The sequence below is a fragment of the Alosa pseudoharengus genome, unplaced genomic scaffold (assembly GCF_046254945.1).
Source record: "Alosa pseudoharengus isolate Yale_2024_CS ecotype anadromous, Long Island Sound unplaced genomic scaffold, YU_APseudo_1.1 YU_APseudo_1.1_scf_8, whole genome shotgun sequence".
Lineage (NCBI taxonomy): Eukaryota > Metazoa > Chordata > Actinopteri > Clupeiformes > Clupeidae > Alosa > Alosa pseudoharengus.
Genome location: NW_027468870.1, coordinates 10,432,079 through 10,453,050, shown reverse-complemented (window position 1 = coordinate 10,453,050; position 20,972 = coordinate 10,432,079). Strand labels below are relative to the sequence as shown.

Below are 20,972 nucleotides of genomic sequence, written 5' to 3'. Positions count from 1 at the left end.
CACACAAAACAACAAAACAAAACAAAAGTGGTTGGAAACACAAAGACGTGTGTGCGGACACTCACACACATAAACACACACACACACACACACACACACACACACAAACACACACACACTTCTTGTAATAGTATATGGTTGAACAGAATTCATGCAGGTAGGCCTATACTTTATATTGAGGAACGAATTAAGAAGGCTATTTTTTAGCATCCATTTCTTTAGTGTGTGTGTCTGGGTGTTTGAGCAGGACTGTGTGTGTGTGTGTGTGTGTGTGTGTGTGTGTGTGTGTGTGTGTGGTTTCTCTACCATTGGGTGGACCTCCACATACACCTTGAGAAGCTGGTAGCCATTTACTAGAGCATCAGTCTGTTTGTGTCCACAGCTCATTGGCTGTTAGAGAGGCTATCCAAAAATTTTCCACAAAAATGTAACCATTATTGTTAGCTGCTGGTAGTTAGCTGTTAGCGATAACAGCTAACAGTATGCACATGTCAGAGTTGTTGCTTTCCGGTAGCGATTGGTGGTAATGTCTTTTTCGCTAATATATGCACGACTAAACCATTGGCCGTAACTGTTAGCAGTTAACGATAGCAGCTATCTTTTTCATGTTCTCAGCCATCTGTTCGCATAGTATTCTGCTGCTGCCAGCTTGCTGATAGCAATAGCAGCCTTTCCTCATCAATAGCCAGCAGTTCTTAGCTGTTAGCATGTGCCGCTGTCCGTTGGTGTCGTTTACTGTTTGTTAGCAGGCAGCTAACGGCTGCTGTTCTTGATGGCCTCCTTGGCTGCTATGATGAGTGGGGTTAGGCTGGACAGGGGCTTCGCTAGCTTCAGGAATGAGTGCTGCGGACAGAAGGAGAGACAGGTTCAAGTTTGTGTGTGTTCATTCATGCACAGTATTCAGTATGTGTGCTGGTTTAGTGCTTTAGTCTTTGCATGTACGAGAGAGAGAGAGTGTGTGTGTGTGTGTGTGTGTGTGTGTATGTGTGTGTATGTGTTGGTCAACCTCTGGGTGTGCTCTCTAACCTGCAGCAGTTCTTTCGCCGATCCTCGCCTTTCCACGTCCATCTCCAGACACCTCTTCAGGAAATCTCGGAACACGGACGACAGCCGATCCGGACTGAAGTTCCGGCGTTCCATTTGTGGCTATGAGATACAGAGCCTGGGAGGCAGGGGGAGGGGGGGGGGTACATTTTATAGGCACTGTATGAGAGAGAGAGGATCATTTATTGCCAAGAGTGCTTGGCTAACTTACCCTTAACTTCTCATTCAGGTACGGTGTAATTCTAATTTCTAACTCACCCTTAAGGGATTTTCATTCAAATACGGTGGCTCTCCCTCCACCATCTCTATGGCCATGATGCCGAGTGACCAGATGTCGACCTTTGGGCCGTAGCTCTTCCGGGTCACGACCTCGGGAGCCATCCAATAGGGTGTGCCTACCATGGTGTTCCGCTTCGACTGCTCTGGACTGATCTGGGTGCAGAAGCCGAAATCCGCTGTAGACGAGACAGGAGGACTTTAAAATGAGTGTGCATTTGTATGTGTGTGTGTGTGTGTGTGTGTGTGTGTGTGTGTACAGTATGTGTGTGTGTGTGCCTGAGAGTGTGAGAAAAATAAAGTGTCTCATGAACACATGAAATGATGACCATTGCTTGTGGTTGTAGTTCTATATGTTAGGATATAAGGATATGATTAAAAAAGGTGTATGTGTGTGGAGGTATGTATGAGAAGCTGTGTGTGTGTGTGTGTGTGTGTGTGTGTGTGTGTGTGTGTGTGTGTGTGTGTGAGACCAGCTACGGCACCCCACGCCAGATCATGTAGAGGTGTGTGTGTGTGTGTGTGTGTGTGTGTAAGTTACTTACTCAGTTTAACAGATCCATCCATTCCCAGGAGAATGTTGTCACTTTTTATATCAATATGAATCACTTGGTTACTGTGGAGGAATTCCAAGGCTTGCAGGCACTATGAGCACACACACACACACACACGGTTAGTTATGGGTTATATGAATATACAATCTCACTTTGAGGTGTGTGTGAGTGTTTTTATCCATGTTGTGGTGTTTATGAGTATGTGTGTGTGAGAGAGTGAGTGGTTTCGAGTGTTGGTTGTGTGTGTGTGTGTGTGTGTGCGTGTGTGTGTTCTCACCTCTCGACACACAGCTGCAATCTGTCCTTCATCCATGCATGTTTCCGTGACAGCGTCTGTTAATGAACCCCCAGCCAGGTATTCCATAACAACCCACAGCTCATCTCCCACCAGGTAGCTGGAGAAACACACACACACACATGCACGCACACACACACACACACACACACACACACACACACACACACACACACACATGCACACACACACACACACACACACACACACACACACACACACACACACACACACACACAGAGACACACACACACATACTGTAGGTAAGCAGTCTGCCCAATCTCTTGACCCTGGCACTGTCAGTGCTGAGGCTTTTGGAGAGCTTTTTTGGGCACTGCTGGGAAAACTGCTCTGTTGGGAAAACTCATGCCTGGTCGCGTTAAGGAGAATTCTGGCAATTTTTCACATAGATTTCTGTTTCTCGGGGACACTGAGTGCTGTCAGTACGAAAAGAAAAAAAAACAATAGGTTTCACCTAGCTCGAGTTGCTGCAGCCAACATCTAGAAAAGCCAGGTAGCTACAGTACTACACTCTGGGGGCACGTTCAGGAGCCCCCATGTTCATGTTCTCCTTTAACTTGCATTCCACAAGTTTCCCTATAACCATGGAAACAGTGGTGTTTCCAAGTCTCCTGCAGGCTAGGCTGTGTCCACTGAGGCTTGTGTGTACAGATTCCACCAACAGCTGTTGTAACTAGACTTTATGGCAGTGGTGTAGTCTACGTGATACGCAGGACTACGCAGTATACCCACTTCAAAAGCATGACCATCTCAGTATACCCACTAAAAATAGGCAAGGATATGTATTAACATTTGGGGTTGATCACAGTATACCCACTACAGCTAACAAGACTACATCACAGTATACCCACTACAGCTAACAAGACTACATCACAGTATACCCAAGTATAAGTAAGTATAAGTATATATACTCTTTTGATCCCGTGAGGGAAATTTTGTTCTCTGCATTTATCCCAATCCGTGAATTAGTGAAACACACTCAGCACACCGTGAACACACAGTGAGGTGAAGCACACACCAATCCCGACGCAGTGAGCTGCCTGCTACAGCGTGCTCGGGGAGCAGTGAGGGGTTAGGTGCCTTGCTCAAGGGCACTTCAGCCGTTCCAACTAGTCAGGGTTCGAACCAGCAACCCTCCGGTTACAAGTCCGTAGCACTAACCAGTAGGCCGAGGCTGCCCCAACGGCTACCCACTACAGCTAACTAGACTACATCACAGTATACCCACTACAGCTAACAAGACTACACCTCTGCTTTATGGTAACTATAAATGTTTGTTAAAATATCAGTAAACGGTTTCTGCTCCGTCATGGAGGTCGGGGGCCTCTTCACAAAAATAGAGCCGAGGGCCAGACGGAGGCCAGACCACCTCTTGAGGCCTCGGGCGGAGACAGGTGATAGACCTACCTGTCCAGGTAGTTGACGATGTTTGGGCTCTTGTTTTCCCTCATGACCAGGATCTCGTTGATGATCAGCTCCTTCTTGGGCTGCTGCAGGAGGTTCATCTGCTTTGTAGCCACCTGTGACAGTGTGTGTGTGTGTGTGTGTGTGTGTGTGTGTGTGTGTGTGTGTGTGTGTGTGTGTGTGTGTGTGTGTGGAGGCGTGACACCAAAAAATCTCAAATGATTTACATCATAAAATTATATCCATCACGCATATATCATGTTTCTGAGTCAGTTACTTTTCGCGGGAAATATGCAAAATAAGATGATTAACCCCAAACTGAGGACCAACATGCACAAGGGGTCGGGGGGAAAGAGAGAGGGAGAAAAGGATGTTTGGAGGAGAGAGAGATGAAGAGGAGAGGAGTGGAGTGAAGGATGTTTGGAGGAGAGAGAGGAGTGGAGAGATTGACGTACCTCGTGTCCAGTATATACACCCATACACTGTTAAACTGAATGCAGTATAGAGGTGGATGAATAATGTCTTTGTCATCATGTATTTCTGTTTTGTTTTGTTTGTTTGTTTTGTCAATGTATGTCACCATTATGTGTATGTTGAATTTATAATGTATGAGTGCTGTATGACTGCTGGCTGTCTCTATGTTTGTCCTCTGTCACCTGCCTAGGACTGCAGATGAAAAGTAGTTATTTTTTGTTACTCTGGCATATTTACATGGTGTTTTTTATACAATGTTCATAAATATACATGGTCCCTATCAAATAAACCAATAAAATAAATATAAAATAAAATGTAGTACTCAAATGGTCTTTTATCCTATAAACTGTGTCATTGTTGGTAGGTAGTCTAATTTTAGAAGATTCTGGATACCAGGATGAGGGTGTAAAAACTTTAAAGGCACTTTCACCGAAGAAAGCGCTCAGGGAATGTCATACATGATTTGCCCATATGATCGGAGATTAAATTTCCTGGTGGTGACTTTAGGAGTCAGGAGAGAACATAAGTAAGGAAGCAGTTCACATAGTATGGCCATATAAAGAAAAATATACCAATCTCCAACCTGCAATTGTCCAAGGAAGGCCAACCAACACTCTCGTACAAGCTACAGTGATTAGTACAAAAGCTAGAATTATGTATGAATCTTAGTGCTGCATGGTATACTGAATCCTGCATTTTCAGAGAAGATTGATTTGCATGCATGATATTATAAAATATCACCATAATCCAGTATTGACAGAAATTGTGCTTGTATAAGTATTTTTCTTGCACTAAAACAGAAACAGCATTTGTTTCTATTTGTTTCTGGTAGGAGAGGAGGATCTGTATATTTGTGGCCGAGTCTGTAAGTTCCACCAGGTGGCAGCATTGCTAAGCAGAAGAAGAAAGAGAGTTCACTACATCGGTACACTGTCATGAGAATTAGCATCATCAGCAGCAGTCACTTTAACCATGACTCCATGGGTCTTTGTTTCACAAATGAGCCATCTCTTAACTATTCTTTAAAAATAAAACATATATATTTATCATTAAAATATGGTAAAAATTGTATTAAAATATAGTCTCATAACTATTCTATAAATATGTTCTCGTAACTATTATATACATACAGTAAAAAAATGTCTCATAACTATTCTATAAGTAATATAGTATTATCATAATAACGAGTATTATCATATTATCATATTATGATAGTATTATCATAATAACTCTTCTATGAATATAATAATGTGGTATAACTATTCTATAAATATAATATAGTCTTTTCTATAGATATAGATATAATAGTCTATAGTCTTTTCTATAGATATTATAGCAGTAACCCTGTAGAGGATGTGAGCGGTGAGTCACTGCCTTCTATGGGGTTAAATTAAACACAGATCTCCTGTTCTCTCTACTGTTCCATTAGACCAGATGACCATATTACAGCATATTTTAGCAGAAAGACCTCTGTGTAACGGGGAAGATGCAAATGCTATAGGTTTCTCACTCGCACACTTGGTAATCATTCACACACACACACACACACACACACACACACGCACACACACACAAAATCCATGTGCATAAATAGCACTTTGATATGGTCAGTGGAAGTACGGTGGCTGTAAGATAAGAGGCTGGTGCAGGTCAGACACACACAGACTCTAAATACAGCCTCTGTTTCATTCAGCCGTAGGGGATCAATAAAGTATCTATCTATCTATCTATCTATCTATCTAGGTGAACCACATTTCACACACACAGCCACACATGAACACGCAACCACACACACGCACACACACACACACACACACACACACACACACACACACACACACACACACACACTCACTTATCTAAAAAAAGGGTCTGGAATGAACCAGCAAGAGCCAGCCGCTGGCACCCATTCACACACAGACATGCACACACACACACACACACACACACACAAACAGAAACATGTCTGACAGGTTTGTGGACAGGACGATGAGGTAAGTGAAAGACAGAGTGAGAGAGAGATAAGGGGGAGGGAGACTGGGAGGGGTTGGGCTTTTGTTGTTTTTCTTTTGTGGATGTGTTCAATGAGTTTCACTGCATTAGTCCTGTAGACGTAATGTAGTAATTGTGTGGTTTGTGTGGAGCTGCAGGTCGTTAGCATCTTGTCTTGTCACCCTCTTCAGGTAGAAGCTGAGGTATGCGGTAACAGGTACTATGTGGAGGGGGAGGGGGACAGGGCACGTCACAACTTGACAGAGCACTGTGGCCACACCCTTACACGCACGCACACACACACATAAACACACACACACACACCCTCACTTGACTTTGCTCTTGGAGTTTCAACTTCTGTTGGACGCCGATATCGAGGTGAAACAAGCAATCTGTCGACAGGTATGTCTCTTTACTCTTTATCTCTCTCTCTCTCTCTCTCTCTCTCTCTCTCTCTCTCCCTCTCTCTCTCTCAAACCAACTTAAACACAGACAGAGAGAGAGAGAGAGAGAGAGTCAACAGGGGCCGTGGACTGACTGTAGATAGTTTAAACAGTTGTGATTCTGAACAAGGAGAGGGAGGTTTCTCTGTGGTCCACTAGTGTGTGTGTGTGTGGCAGTCTGCAGTATACACCTGTCTGTCTAATCTACCTGCTTTTCTGTGTGTGTGTGTGTGTCTGCGTGTGTGTGTGGAGTTGCCTATCACTGAGCATAGCGTAACAGAAACCAAAAATATGGATCAGGTATGTTACACTGTGAGCCAAGAGTATAGCGTTTCTCTCTTCAATCTCTTTTCTCTCTCTTCAATGTCTTTACAAACACTCCGTTCTTTCTCTCTCTCTTTCTCTCTCTCTCTTTCTTTCTCTCGCTCTCTCTCTCTCTCTTTGATCTGTTACTATATACAGACTGTTTCAGATCATATACTGTACCTGTGCATGTGTGCTTCCTGGAAATAATCTCACAGATACAGAGACAGTATGATAGAGAGAGGGAGGGAGAGAGAGACAGGGAAAGAGGGTCTGTGTGTTTCTGTGTGTGAAAATGTAGTGCAGTTGGCTGTAAAATGTAGCGGAAGGGAGCATTCCTGTGGTGTGTGTTGAAAAGGAGGTCGTGTGGCGGTTGCCATCTCTCCATCACGACCTGCCTGAGGCCAACACTCTTTAGACACCCCATTCAGACGCATCCCTCTCCAGGTGCTGTGTGTGTGTGTGTGTGTGTGTATGTGTGTGTTTGTGTGTGTGTGTGTGTGTGCGTGGGTGTGGGTGTGGTGTCTGGTGCTTTTGTATTAATTATAGAATTTATTTATTTGTCAACTTGTGCTGACATGACCTGTTACATTGTAAGGGTGTGTATCAGTATTTGTCGGTGTAAGAGTGTGTGTTATAGTGTAAGAGTGAGTGTGTGTTAGAGTCAGAGTGTGTTCGTATGAGAGTGTGTGTGACAGAGTCAGAGTGAGTGTGGCAGTGTAACAGTCTGTGTGACAATGTCTCTGTTAGTGTGAAAGTGTGTGTTACATTGTAAACATGTGAAAGTGTGTGTTACATTGTAAACATGTGAAAGTGTGTGTTACATTGTAAACATGTGAAAGTGTGTGTTACATTGTAAACATGTGAAAGTGTATGTTACATTGTAAACATGTGAAAGTGTGTGTTACATTGTAAACATGTGAAAGTGTATGTTACTGTGTAAGAGTGTGTGTTAGTGTAAGAGTGTGTTACATTGCAAGTATGTAAGAGTGTACGTTAATGTGAGATCATTTGTTACAGTGTGTTAGTGTAAGTGTGTGTTACAGTGTAAGTGTGTGTGTTAGTGTGAGAGATTGTGTTAGTGTGAGAGAGCATGTTAAGGATTAAATTGTAACAAATTATTAAATTGTGGCTTCTCTCCGTATCTGAGGTTCTAAGTAATGCAACTGGCATTTCTGTGCATCCTACTTGCTCTTTCCATGAACAGCTCTCTCATAAAGACCATTGTAAAGATGCTGGGTATCTCCCTGAGACAGACAAGTCCATATGCTACGCATTGCCTCTGCAAAGAATATCTGCTCACTCGTACACACTCTTAACACACTCTAACACACACACACACACACACACACACAAACACACATAATTCCCATCAGGAGATGTAGGTTAGGCCAGTGAGAGAGACTGAAGGATGTAGAGTGGATTGTGCCTAACGCCTGAGTTATCTATTGTCTGGCCTGGAAACTACCTAAAGCAGCATGAGGGTCATGTGATTTTGGCCATAAAGTGTCCATGAATTGCCATGTTTGTATGAATGGGGGTTTCCCTGGAGTTTGTCCAGAGTTATAATTGTTTTGGGTTTTTTTACCTTTATTTAACCAGGCAGATCATTAAGAAAAAGTTCTTATTTACAGTGATGGCCTGACAAGAAACACAAGCTTCTTGGAACAGAAGGGGAAAGGGGCAGTGAAAAAGGATAGAGAAGCAACAGTACACAAACACAGCTGTGCAGACATACAACAAGACAGCAACAGGGACCCACAGGGTTAACATAAAACTACTCAGACATACAGGCACGAGCAAAGAACAGGATTACATAAACAGCACAGAATATAAATAAAAATAACAATTATGAAAACATAAAAAGAAAACAATTGATTGAGAGGAGGGTTAGATGGAGGGGAAGCTGCAGGAATCTGTGAGAAGGTGCGAGATGGTGTCTTTGAAGGCTGAGATGGAAATTAATTTGACCAGTTTGAGGTGTTTTTGTAGTGCATTCCAGTCAACGGGAGCAGCTGACTGGAATGATGGAAGACCGAGTGTGGATCTGGTTTTAGGGGTTGTTAGCAGGATGTGGGACAGAGAGGACCGGGTGTTATATGTGATGGGTTGTTGCAGCAGGCGGGACAGGTAGGGCGGTGTCCATTGAAGGAGGGTCTTGTAAATAAGAGTGAGCCAGTGAAAATGACGACGAGTGTGAAGTGATGGCCAATTTACCATAGAGTAAAGACTGCAGTGGTGGGTGTTGAGGGGGGGCATTTGTAGCAAAACGGACAGCAGAGTGATAGAGTGTGTCCAGTTTGGCAAGAGTGCCCTTACATGCAGTTCTATATGTGACCGACTGTACCTATAGGGTACATATAAGTGCACGACTACGCCACTTGGGGCCTTTCACACCAAGATATGTTGTAAACCCAAGTATATCTGATGAGACACACAGATAAGATAAGTAAAGACAGAGACGTGATTCCAGTACAAAAATAAACAAGATTTTATTAATATGGAATTCACTTAAAAGGCCATTTATGCGGTTAAGCACTAGAGTGCAGACCCACTATGGTGAACGGCAAGGGGAAGTGGTAATGGCTGCCACCAGGGATATTACTCTTTGGGACAGTAGCAGTGGAGAAATAGCTGGTAAGCTGATGGGGAGCAGTTACCGGTCCTGGGAGAAGTTTGAGGCTGACACAACACTCGTGCTCTTGACTCTGGTGCCTATTCACACAGACACACACACACGCATAGGCACAACTACTGCAACAATGGCACACAGCAAATGGTGAGGTGCACGTTACCACTACAAAATACTGTGAGCAGTGCGCGAAGAGGAGGACTCAGATCCGGCGACCTGCCCCGTGAGCAGCTTCACTATTACTCTGGAGAAGAGAGAAGGGGGAGGGGATGGTTAGCACTCGGTGACTGAAAAAACAGTAGAGCAAAGCTGAAGGAAGGATTTTACTGGTAGCAAACTACTGGGGCAGCCAGTACCACACATGCCCTAATGCCGTAAAGGAGAGAGGCAACAGGAGGCTAAAAGGTAACGGCCAAGTCAAATAATACCAAATGAAACCAACTAAACAGAAAAGAAAAAACAAAACGGCAAAAGCTACTTTACATTAATTTTACAGTAGGCAAAACAGCAGTGGCAACTGGTTCTGGAGACACAAAACAGTCAGAATCAGTCATCCATAAACAATACACAATCAACAAATAAACAGTTTTCCATTGACAGTATTTACACATGCACACTAGGCATCATTTAACTTTACCTCAATGCATCCTAAAAGCAAACACAACATGGCAAGGGGACCCCTGGCGCTCGTTACCACAAGCCGGCGTGAGAACACTGCTGTACACAAGTATATGTCAGATACAGCGAGACAGGCATTTGCATCATAGACTGAGGACATGATTAGCTCACATGTGCTACATCATATTAAAGCGGCAACAATCACATATAGGTAGTAAACAGACATAGATAAGAGCAAAAGGGTTTACAGACAAATATTTCTCTCCCTAACGAGAGTTACAAATAAATGTACCTTTGTTGGCTAGGTTCCTTGGTAAACAGTGCAGGGCTTCGTTGAAACGTCTTTTCACCCAAGACCTACGTTACAATGTGGCTATTAAATATATGTACAACCTCACAAACATGGTAGCCTGACGTTAAACCAACAATGATTAAAATAGTGTACTATTACCTTCAGTAGTAGATCTACCCACCAACTACTCGGAAGGGTCTAGCGACAGTAGGACACCTGTTGCCCACAGTTTAACATTAGATAAACAAATAAATACAATCATATGATCGTGTAGCAGATGAGGCAATAGCACGTACCTTTCACAGACGAACACCCAGGGAACCAAGGATAGCCGAATCGGCAGTGTTTACAGAAACCAGGGATCTTAGTCGGCCTACCGGTGAGCCTGTTATTTTATAGAAAGTGGTGTTGCCGCTAAGGAAACCTAGCCACTTAGAAGCTAACTGGAAGGCGTGACAAAGGGGAAAGGAGCTACGGTAACAGCAGGAGGACAAACTTAATACAGCAGTGGCTCTGCCGGATACATTCTTCTACCCCCCCCATTTGTTATCGGTGTCCTGCAGATAAGATCAAAGAGGCCCAAAACACCCAGAGAAGAAAACCCAACCCATACAGATTAGCCTTAACACCAAGGTCGGAAAACTGCAGTCACCCTACTGTTAGATCGAAACACCCGGGGGTCCATAGCCCCAGCTGCCCTACTCACCATGGACACTGGGAGATGATGAGGGTTCACATGTGTTCCAGCTGTGGCACGAGTCGTCCTCCGTGGAGCTACTGTACTGGTGGCCGGGTCAGCCGCAATGGGGGCAACTTGAGTAGGAGCAGGCAAGGCAGGCAATGCAGGTGGACCAGGTGGACTCGCCTCGACTTGGAGCCTGGCTGTTTCAGAGTATCCAGGGCAAGGGGCGACTGGCAGCTGGACAGACTGCGCCTGGCCTCCGGGGGAGCGAACGAGGACCCACTGGCCACGTTCATCGTCTTCTGCTGGTCTACTCACCACGGCCTGAGGTTCCGTTGGCATGCGGGGGGGTGCTGTGTCCGGCTCAGGATGGGCAGGCTTCAACATGGTCTGGTGCACTTGTCGAATCTGGCTAAGATCATGCACAGGCGCAACGGAGTACACCACTCCACCAGGACCTGGTGCACGGACAATTTGATGTATGGTGGGACTCCAAGCATCCTGGATTTTCGTGCGCCCCCTCACGGTGCAGTTTCTCAGGTAGACCAGCTGTCCTTCTGCCAAGGGGTCACTCTGGGGCCTGTGGTCGTGTTGTTCCTTCCTCCTTAACGCAGCGGCTTGCAGACGTTCCCTGGCACCATGGAAGGCCATCTGAAGACGCCGCTGGTGTTCTCGCACCCAGTCACTCACTCCGCTCACACTGACCATTGCCCTGTGGGTGGTAAGGCGTCGTACGGGTCTTCTGAACTCCATACAGACTGCACAGCTGGTAGACTACAGCGTTCTCGAAGCTGCGGCCCTGGTCCGAGTGGATGCGAGCAGGGACGCCAAATCGAAAGAACCACTCCCGGACAAGTATGCTGGCCACGGTTGTTGCCCTCTGGTCTCGGGTTGGCACTGCCTGTGTGAATTTCGAAAAGACGTCAGTCATAATCAAGACCTGTTCCCTACCATCCGTCGCAGGCTCCAGAAAGGTAAAATCCACCGCCAGTATTTGATTTGGATGGGACGCCAGCAGATGTCCCATAGGTGCATGGAGTTTGGGCTGGGCTGATCTGGCAAGGGTACACCCCGCACAGTTCTGACACCACCGTTTGATGTCCGCCCCCATTCCGGGCCAATAGCATCTCTGTCGTACAAGTTCTGTGGTACGTTCAATGCCCTGATGGCCATGGTCATTATGAAGCTGCTGCAGAACTTCATCCTTAAGACACGCTGGCAACAGGAGTTGAAGAACTTCTTCGCCCCCATCAGGCCGGTGCATTCGGCGGTAGATCAGACCAGTGATTCCCACAATCCTGTCCCACTGCCGTAACAGCACCCTAGTGGGTCCCGATAACCCTTCCCGAGTGGTAGAGTTTGGTGGCTTCTTGGTTTGCCAGAAAGGAAGGAAGGTGCCGATGGTAGGGTCTGCCTCTTGCAGCATCCTCAGGTCGTCAGTGGTACGGGAGGGGAAGACAGATATGGCTGTTTGGGTCACTTGGAGCTGCTCTTGTCTTCGGGCAGCTTGATGCACAGGCACAGGTATAGCGGTCCCTTACTGCATAGGACCCTATACTTGGTCCTGGTACCGCTACGGGAGTCTGCCTGGACAAGGAGTCAGCATTTTTGTTGGTACGACCAGGCCGATATCGGATGTTGTAGTTGAAGGCAGACAGCTCGGCTACCCATCGCTGCTCCGTAGCACCCAGCTTGGCTGTCTCTAGGTGACTCAACGGATTATTATCCGTCCAGACAGTGCAGTGCTGGCCCCACAGGTATTCCCGGAACTTCTCCGTCATCGCCCATTTCATCCCGAGAAATTCCAACTTCATGGAGCTGTAATTCCTTTCTGCAGGGTTCAGGCTGCGACTGGCGTAGGCAATTGGTCGGACCTTGCCCTCCTGCTCCTGAGACAACACCGCTCCAAGCCCAGTATGACTGGCATCCACCTCAAGCAGAAACGGGAGATTAAAGTTGGCAAAGGCAAGGGTGGGTGCACTCACCAATCTCCCCTTCAGCTCCTGGAAACTGGTCTCGCAAGCATCCGTCCAAGCTCCGTCCAGTCGCATTCCTTGGCCCTTCCGCGTTTTAGTCCCAGCCAGGTCAGCAACCAGGCGGTGCAATGGGGCCGCTAGTTTAGAAAAACCCTCTACAAACCGTCTATAGCAGGGGTCTCAAACTCAAATGAGCTGGGGGCCACTTCTGCCAACGTCATCTGATTGGAGGGCCGGCTATTTCTGAAAATGCAATGTTCTTTTTTTCAAATACCACACAAAACTGCAAACAGAAAGTGCAAGTGTTTTTATCTAGTTTTAGACACCTGTGCTAGCAACCCTAGCTTATAAATAAAATAATGATAAAATAAATATTAATACAAATTATAAAACAAACAAAAAGCATAAAAACAGGTATGTGTGTGTTTCACACCAAATAAAAATATTTTCCTCTTGTAACTTTTTTAAACCTGGCAAACTAGGCGTCAGGGTTAAAAAAGCAACACCATTGGATTTTTATATCAAAATTTCAAAAGGCCATGGCTTGAAAGTGGTCAGAGATAAAGTCCTACTGTAAATGTCCACTGAGTATAAACAAAAGTTTATGAAGGGGGTAAATGTACCCATCTAATTTGCCACTGGATGGCAAGCACCTCAAATTATGCACCTTTCAGTAAATACTGGATGAACATATTTGAGCAGGTTTACTTTCCTTTTTTTCATATTACCCACATACAAATTAACAGGAAAACACCTAAGATGTATACCAACACCTAAGATGTATATGGTTTAGTAATCTATTACTAAACCACAAGGCCTACAATAAAGTATTCTGGTCAAATCAGTTCCTATCGCGGGTAATCTGAGTACCCAGAAGTTCGCATCATATTGCGGGTGACTTTGTAGTTCTTTAGAGCCCTATTTCTACTAGCCCTGCTGTCTGTACCACGTCCATTACGGACACTATCATCACGATTACCACTGCAACCTCCAAGCTATGTTGGGCAGAGGGTCGAAATAAGCATGGTATGCTGCTTAGTGGACACCGTCGTATACACGCAAAGACGTACCTCCATTCACAGACGCACCGTCAATACCACTGTCAATATCACTGTCAATAGACGATCGATCATAATCTCCAAAAGGATATTCTCCTTCAGAATCAGAATAGGTGAATAACATAGCCTACCTAAGACTTCATCACACGTGAACGGTTTTCAACATTAGTTGTAGGCCTATTTCTGCTTCAATTTGTGCAAAACTATGGCCTGCATCGCTCCCGCGTCATTACAAATGCACGTCTTTGTGTTTCTCGCGTGTAATACAAATATTTCCTGAAAACTTTGCGTAGCGATTTTGGGTTTGAATCAAGCTCTGGATGTCTACCACATAGTGGAGCAGAGTAGGCTACAAATGAGATTTGTCACCGTACTTGGATCTATCGTCTATTTTAATCAGTATCGTTGTTTGTCGCAATTAAAAATAGCCTCAAGGGCCGGATTACATTATTATTTTGACATACGTCGCGGGCCGGAATTGGGCTGGACACGGGCCGGATTTGGCCCGCGGGCCGGGTGTTTGAGACCACTGGTCTATAGTATCCAGCAAAACCAAGGAAGGACCGCAGTTCTGAGACGTTGGTAGGGTGGGGCCAGTTGGCAACAGCAGACACCTTGGCTGGATCTGTGGACACTCCCTCACGAGAGACGAGGTGACCTAGATACTGGACTTCCTCCCTGAAGAAACAGCATTTCTCCAGTTTCGCCTTCAGCCCTTCTTTCTGGAGGCGGCTTAATACCAGATCTAGTCGGTTTATGTGCTCGTCCACACTGGAAGAAAACACAATAATGTCATCCAAGTACAGTAGGAGGGACTGACAGTGCTGTGCCCCAAACATTCTTTCCATCAACCTTTGAAAGGTCCCTGGAGCATTACACAGCCCAAAGGGCATGCGATTGAACTCAAACAGCCCGAAGGGCGTACAGAAGGCAGTCTTCGGGCGGTCTTGTTCAGTTACGGGTACCTGGTTGTAGCCGCTAGCCAGATCTAGCGTGGAGAACCACTGAGCTCCAGACAGTGCATCCAAGGACTCCTCGATGCGGGGAAGGGGGAAGGCATCCTTCCGAGTCTGGCTGTTAAGCTGTCTGTAATCGACACACATGCGAAGGCTACCATCCTTCTTTCTCACCAGGACAATGGGAGAGGAATAGGGGCTACAACTTTCCCGGATGACTTGGCCATCTAATAGTTGTCGCAAATGGGCCTTTACTGCTTCATAATCAGAGGGTGGGAGACGCCTGTATCGCTGCCTAATAGGCTTATCGTCGAGCAAAGGAATATCATGTGAGATAAGCTTAGTACAACCAAGGTCACCCTCAAAAGCAGAAAAAACTGACTCATGTTTGAGCAAAAACGCCCTTACTCTGTCTTGCTTGGATTCCGACAGCACAGACAAGTCAATGGCCTGTATCTGCTGTTTTACAGGGCTAATCTGCCCAGTATGGGACTGAATGGTGGCTGTAACAGTATCAATCTCTGCAGGAAGCTCTGAAATCCCTGCTGGAAGACCCTCAACTGTGGCATGGACCAACTGACCTATTGTACTGGGGTAGAGTGTAGCCTGAGTGAATCCCACATTGACAACAGGTACAAAGGCGGTACTTTGTTCTACATGAATCAGGGCAGGTGAAACGAGGAGACCCTCAGGTAAGGGACTGCCATCTGGCTCGAGCAAAACAGGTGAATTACAAAATTGGGGTGAGCAGGTAGCAGCTATCAACTTAACAGTACCTCCAGGTATGTGGATGGGCCTGCGGCCTCTGACTTTGGCAACACCCGTTTTACCTCGAGGAGACCTGAGCTGATCTTGGTGGCAATGTTGTAAAGCATGCCGCCATGGAGGTGATGCATGAACCACCGGTGGGAGATCGAATAGTGAAGGACCATGCTGACCAAAAAGCTCATCATAACACTCACGAATTACATTCATTCCTAGCACACCAGGCACTATGGGGGAAGAAGACTGACCTGGGGGATCCTTTACCACTAGCCAACCCCGTTGAGGAATTACCTTACCCAGTACTTCAACTGTTAACTCTGCATAACCCGTGTAGGGTATGTCCAGGCCATTTGCAGCACGAAGCTGCAACCAATGACATTGTTGGAGCTTATCTTTGAAATTCTGCAAAAAGAAACCTTCCACCATTGTGGATACCATGGACCCGGTGTCCAGAAGACAATTAACGACTACTCCCCCTACTCTTACAGCTACCTTAGGGCACTGTGCAACAAGGGAGGTTACAGAATGGCTTGCTGGGTTCTCAACCTGAGAGCCGTTCAGGTCCCCTCCCAACGTGACAGAGACGGAGTTAGCCCGAGCTTGGGACTGAGTAGCGGGGTTCTGTCTGGCAACAACTCGCTCATTGTCACACTCTCGGGCATAATGACCGGATTTCTGGCATCGCCTACAGATAACAGGGGATGGATGACTAGGCCTTGCCTGGTGCGCTGCCCCCTGTAAGGTGGTCAATGCGCTAGTCAACTAATTAATCTGTTCTTGCTGCTTCAGCAGCATGGTGCGCAACTCTGCCATATCTGAGCTAGCAGTATTGACAGGGGGAGAGGGGTTACTGAACTGGGACCTTGAACATTGCATGGCACAAAGGGAGGGAACAGAATAGCTTCTACCTCGGGTGAAGTCACTGGGCCTACCTTCGCACTCCCACCGGATAGCTGCAGCACGCACCTCCAACATGGACAGACCTGGAGTCTGACGAACAAGCCTCTTCAATTCTCTGCGGAGATCAGAATCAATGACATGTTCTAAAAACTGGTCACGCATAAGCTGATCAGATTGGGGCACTGACTCAGGGGAAACTTGTTTAATTTTGTCCATTAAGGAGAAGAGGGCATGTGAATACTCGTGCAAGGACTCACCATCTAGTTGTTTTCTAGAAAAAAAGTTCTCCTGTAAGGCAACATAAGATTTTGAGCACCCATAAAGCTCTCAGAATAGTTACAATTTTCTCTGGGTCTTCTCGGTCAGCCCTTGGCCTATATCTTATTTCGTCCTTAGCTTCCCCATCCAAGAAGTCAAACATAAAATAGGCTTTATCAAGTGAACCCAAGCGTCTAGCACGCACACAAGCATCCACCTCTTCGACCCATTCATCAACACCAATACCCACCCTACCCCTGAAAACAGGACATTTCCGTTCTCTAGGAAGATACACCAACCGTTCTAAAGGAACAGGATTAACAGGGTTAACAGGGTCAACAAGGTTAGGGGGGTTAACAGCATCATCAGGATTGCCCCGTTGTAGCAAGCGCTCCTTGTCTGCTTGAAGCTGGCGAACCTGCTCTCTCAGTTGTTCCAGCTCTTCAGCCATAGCTGAAACAAAAACAATGTCCAAGTTACTTCTGAACGGGTGCTGGGATGCAAAGGCCTTTCCGTTGACTCTTCTAGGTCCCACGTCGTGCCAACTGCTGTTTTGCCTTTAATACCTATAAAGCTTATTGCCTTTCAAAATAAAGAGGTAATAATAATAAAAAACTAAACAAAATAAATGAAATTCACGTCTCTGTTTACATTCCTGCCGACTACGCCACTTTGTCACCGACTGTACCTATAGGGTACATATAAGTGCACGACTACGCCACTTGGGGCCTTTCACACCAAGATATGTTGTAAACCCAAGTATATCTGATGAGACACACAGATAAGATAAGTAAAGACAGAGACGTGATTCCAGTACAAAAATAAAGAAGATTTTATTAATATGGAATTCACTTAAAAGGCCATTTATGCGGTTAAGCACTAGAGCGCAGACCCACTATGGTGAACGGCAAGGGGAAGTGGTAATGGCTGCCACCAGGGATATTACTCTTTGGGACAGTAGCAGTGGAGAAATAGCTGGTAAGCTGATGGGGAGCAGTTACCTGTCCTGGGAGAAGTGTGAGGCCGACACAACACTCGTGCTCTTGACTCTGGTGCCTATTCACACAGACACACATACACACACACACGCATAGGCACAACTACTGCAACAATGTGATCACAGCAAATGGTGAGGTGCACGTTACCACTACAAAATACTGTGAGCAGTGCGCGAAGAGGAGGACTCAGATCCGGCGACCTGCCCCGTGAGCAGCTTCACTATTACTCTGGAGAAGAGAGAAGGGGGAGGGGATGGTTAGCACTCAGTGACTGAGAAAACAGTAGAGCAAAGCTGAAGGAAGGATTTTACTGGTAGCAAACTACTGGGGCAGCCAGTACCACACATGCCCTAATGCCGTAAAGGAGAGAGGCAACAGGAGGCTAAAAGGTAACGGCCAAGTCAAATAATACCAAATGAAACCAACTAAACAGAAAAGAAAACAAACAAAACGGCAAAAGCTACTTTACATTAATTTTACAGTAGGCAAAACAGCAGTGGCAACTGGTTCTGGAGACACAAAACAGTCAGAATCAGTCATCCATAAACAATACACAATCAACAAATAAACAGTTTTCCATTGACAGTATTTACACATGCACACTAGGCATCATTCTACTTTACCTCAATGCATCCTAAAAGCAAACACAACATGGCAAGGGGACCCCTGGCGCTCGTCACCACAAGCTGGCATGAGAACACTGCTGTACACAAGTATATGTCAGATACAGCGAGACAGGCATTTGCATCATAGACTGAGGACATGATTAGCTCACATGTGCTACATCATATTAAAGCGGCAACAATCACATATAGGTAGTAAACAGACATAGATAAGAGCAAAAGGGTTTACAGACAAATATTTCTCTCCCTAACGAGTTACAAATAAATGTACCTTTGTTGGCTAGGTTCCTTGGTAAACAGTGCAGGGCTTCGTTGAAACGTCTTTTCACCCGAGACCTACGTTACAATGTGGCTATTAAATATACGTACAACCTCACAAACATGGTAGCCTGACGTTAAACCAACAATGATTAAAATAGTGTACTATTACCTTCAGTAGTAGATCTACCCACCAACTACTAGGAAGCGTCTAGCGACAGTAGGACACCTGTTGCCCACAGTTTAACATTAGATAAACAAATACAATCATATGATCGTGTAGCAGATGAGGCAATAGCACGTACCTTTCACAGACGAACACCCAGGGAACCAAGGATAGCCGAATCGGCAGTGTTTACAGAAACCAGGGATCTTAGTCGGCCTACCGGTGAGCCTGTTATTTTATAGAAAGTGGTGTTGCCGCTAAGGAAACCTAGCCACTTAGAAGCTAACTGGAAGGCGTGACAAAGGGGAAAGGAGCTACGGTAACAGCAGGAGGACAAACTTAATACAGCAGTGGCTCTGCCGGTTACATATAGATAGTATCACCGAAATCAAGTGTGGAGAGAATATAGTCATTTTGATGTGATGAACTGTATGATGAACTGGTCTAAGATGGGGCTTTGCCTAGTTGAACTGGTGTAAGATGGGATGTCACCCTAGTTGACCAATGACCAGTGTTAAGATGGGGCGTTGCCTTAGAGAGCTTCGGGTTGTTGTCGGAAAGTGTGAAGGTGTGTGTAGGAGTGTGTGATGCAATGTGAGAGTGGATTTTGTAAGAGTGAACTGGTTTGTGATTAATTAGCTAACTGGAATTCCAAGTGAAATGCCAAAGTTGTGAGTTTGAGACACACTCTCGACACCAGAGGCTCTTGGGGGACTGTGCCTGCATAAAGGGGGGTTAACATTACATGCGCAAACAGCAGCACTACGCTATGAACTGCCACTGCGCCGAGCAAACGTAGGAGGGCTTTTGCCGCTCTTGCACATGCCGCAGTCGAAGGTCAACCATGTTACTCGCATTCCTGTACCATTATGGCAGGGATGTTGCGAATTCAAAATTCTTGACCTCCATCTTTGTCTGGAATGAAATTGGGAGACTCCAATTGGGACATAGCGTAGAATAGAATAGGGACATAACATAGAATAGAATAGAATAGAAACTTTACAGTTTTTTTCAACTGCTTACACACTAAATCTTTGCTTGTCACACAATTTTCTAAACATGTCCTTCAAACATCATAACCCGACACCAAATCTGCAAAACCATACACTAATTCTCAGTGTTTGACTCAGTTTTCAATTGACTAAAACACATTTTGCAAAACACCACACACAATTTTCTACCTAACACACAAAAATCTAACAGGAAGTAACTTGATTTCGTTCTTCAAACACAACCCATCAAAATGCCACACTAAATCACCAGTGCTTCACTCTTTCTCTTCACATGTGCAAACACTCTTTACTTTACTGAACACCATCCAATCATTGCCTTATAGGTCTATGAATAGATATACTCTCTATATAGGTATAGACCCTTTCAATCTGCTCCTAGAGGATTTCCGGTTGAAATATTCAGAACCAATGCAGATACTTTGAAAATAGAGAAAATACAGTAATCGGACTTTAGCTTACAGTAATGTTCTACAAAAAGTTGACTTTATGTCAAATTTGTCTTTTTACTCTATTTTTGTTTGTCCCCATGTTACAGTACCATTAGCTCAATACATTTTTCTGTGCCTCCAGAAATGCCTTAGGAACGCTTACTGTAGAATTGTTTGTTTCTGCAGTTGAAAGGGTCTATAGGCCTATGAATACATACTGTACACGACCCCCCCCCCCCACACACACACACACACACACACACTTGTCTTTAGAAAAAACCAAAATCAGTGTTTTCAAAACTCCATTTACATCTGGTGGTTACTGTATTCTTCTTTGCTTTTTTTCTTGTTTGCTGTAAAATACTGTATTCACAACAGCAAATTATTTGGGAAAAATCACTATTTTTGGTTTCAATATTGCTTGCATTTTTACTGTGTATTTCAACTTTTCTTTGTTGATACCGTAACTTTCACTCTTGTATGGAAATACATATAGAAAGCCTAAGACAGAAGAGCTTTAGGTTTTGAGCAACAGTGTGTACA

At 45.2% G+C, this 20,972-nt stretch overlaps 1 protein-coding gene and 1 pseudogene across 3 annotated transcripts in view; one reads left to right on the top strand and one right to left on the bottom strand.

Moving 5' to 3' along the window:
* Positions 1-11,681, bottom strand: LOC143112149 (serine/threonine-protein kinase PAK 3-like; annotated as a pseudogene).
* The window catches only part of LOC143112781 (calpain-5-like), a 39,978-nt gene continuing 25,184 nt past the window's right edge, over positions 6,179-20,972 (top strand). Inside the window, exon 1 of one of the 3 annotated variants that reach the window (XM_076275076.1) lies at positions 6,179-6,462. The gene's annotated coding sequence lies outside the window, so the exon portion shown is untranslated. Of the gene's footprint in view, positions 6,463-6,781; positions 6,804-20,972 lie in introns of those variants that run through there. The other 2 variants (XM_076275075.1, XM_076275077.1) reach the window with 2 other exon arrangements.